The sequence below is a fragment of the Vicia villosa genome, linkage group LG2 (genome assembly GCF_029867415.1).
Source record: "Vicia villosa cultivar HV-30 ecotype Madison, WI linkage group LG2, Vvil1.0, whole genome shotgun sequence".
In the NCBI taxonomy this organism is placed as follows: Eukaryota; Viridiplantae; Streptophyta; class Magnoliopsida; order Fabales; family Fabaceae; genus Vicia; species Vicia villosa.
The window spans coordinates 4,308,631-4,310,923 of record NC_081181.1 but is presented as its reverse complement, the minus strand read 5'-3'; positions in this window follow the sequence as shown (position 1 = coordinate 4,310,923).

The window sequence follows — 2,293 nt, the reverse complement described above, 5'->3', positions numbered from 1 at the left end:
TAATGCTTCCTTGACATTTTTAGGTTCAATTTTTGACACAAAACAAGAGTTTGAGACAACTTCTCTTGACCTTGTAACAACTCCACTGTTGAGATCTCCTATAATAAGATCTTTAGGATGATCTTTCTGAATTCTTATAGAGGGACTCTTGTTAGGAGGTTCAGTATCAGCCTCTGTGATAGTGGGACTGCAATCATCTTCTCTTGTAGTTCCTTCTGCTGTAAGATCCCAGAATGTTCCGACATCTTCTGTGACATCTGCTTGATTGTGAACATCATCAACCACAACATTTATGGATTCCATTATTGTTTTGGTTCTTGAGTTGAATACTCTATAGGCTCTGCTGTTTGTAGAGTAGCCCAGAAAGATTCCTTCATCACTCTTGGGATCCATCTTCCTCCTGTGATCTCTATCAGTAAGAATGTAACACTTACTACCAAACACATGGAAGTATTTGACAGTGGGTTTTCTTCCCTTCCAGATCTCATATAGGGTGGTAGAGGTTCCTTTTCTTAAGGTGACTCTATTATGCACATAACAAGCAGTATTCATGGCTTCAGCCCAGAAGTAGATAGGAAGATTCTTAGCATGAATCATAGCTCTTGCTGATTCTTGAATAGTTCTATTCTTTCTTTCGACAACCCCATTTTGCTGTGGAGTAATAGGGGAAGAGAATTCATGATGTATTCCTTCAGAGGAGCAGAATTCAGCAAACTTTTTATTCTCAAATTCCTTTCCATGATCACTTCTAATTCTCACAACACCATTTTCTTTTTCTCTTTGAATTCTTTGACATAGGTCCTTGACAACATCAAACACATCTGACTTTTCTCTAATAAAGTTTACCCAAGTGTACCTGGAGTAGTCATCCACAACCACATAAGCATATTTCTTTCCTCCAAGACTTTCTATTTGCATTGGTCCCATCAAGTCCATATGTAGAAGTTCAAGAACTCTGGAAGTAGTCAGATGTTTAACCTTTGGATGTGACATCCTGGTTTGTTTTCCTACCTGACATTCACCACATATTTTTCCTTCATCAATTTGTAGCTTAGGAATTCCTCTTACAGCTTCCAGAGAAATAATTCTTTTCATACCTCTTAGATGAAGGTGACCAAGTTTTTGGTGCCACAGCTTTGCTTCTTCTTCTTTAGAACAAACAGTAGAGTAGCTGGATTCATGAGACACCCACAAGTAGCAGTTATCTTTGGATCTGAAACCCCTCATAACTACTTCCTTTTCTTTATTAGTAACCACACACTCAGCTTTAGTGAAGTTGACTTGGTATCCTTGGTCACATAGTTGACTGATGCTTATGAGGTTAGCTGTCAGGCCCTTGACCAACAGAACACCTTCTAAACTTGGCACTCCTGAACAGTCTAGTTTTCCAACTCCTTTGATTTCTCCTTTAGCTCCATCACCAAAGGTTACATAACTAGTAGAATGACTTTTGATATCAACAAGCAGATTCTTGAGACCAGTCATGTGTTTGGAACATCCACTATCAAAATACCAGTCTTCTTTGGCTGAAACTCTAAGAGATGTATGGGCTATTAAGGCCATATTTTTAGGTTTCCATTGATGCTTCTGGGTGGGCATGATCTGCTTAGGCTTGTAAGAAGGAGCTTGATCTGGATATCCATGTAGTCTGAAGCAAAAAGGCTTAATGTGTCCAAATCTTCAACAGAAATGACATCTCCATCTTTGAAACTTTCTCTTCATTTCACCTTTCTCGTGATGTTGAGTCACATGTCTAGACATCGGCTTCAACATCTCAGCTTCAGGTTTAGTTCTGCTACTATCTTGGACATATTTCTTTGTACTGACAAATCCTATGCCAGACATATCTCTTGAACTTTTTCCAACCTGCAAGATCTCCTCCAGCATATCCGTGCCATTGTTCAACATTTTTACTGATTTAGACATCTGATCAAGTTTGGATTGTAGCAGGATGGTTTCACCATTCAGTTCAGATATAGTTTCATTAAGCTCTTTGTTATCAGCCTCCAACTGCGCTATGTATTTCTTCTGCTTTTCACCTTGTTGACACACTTCTGCACATTTGATACACAGCTTTCTGTAGGAACCTGCCAGTTCTTCAAAGGTTAGCTCGTCTTTCCTAGAATCTTCATTAGAATTGCAAATTCCAGTAAGGGCTGTGACATGTTTGGCTGATTCTTCTTCAAACTCACTCTCTGAATCTTCATCAGACCAGGAGACTGACAATCCTTTCTTTTGTTTCTTGAGATAGGTAGGGCATTCAGCTCTAATATGTCCATACCCTTCACATCCA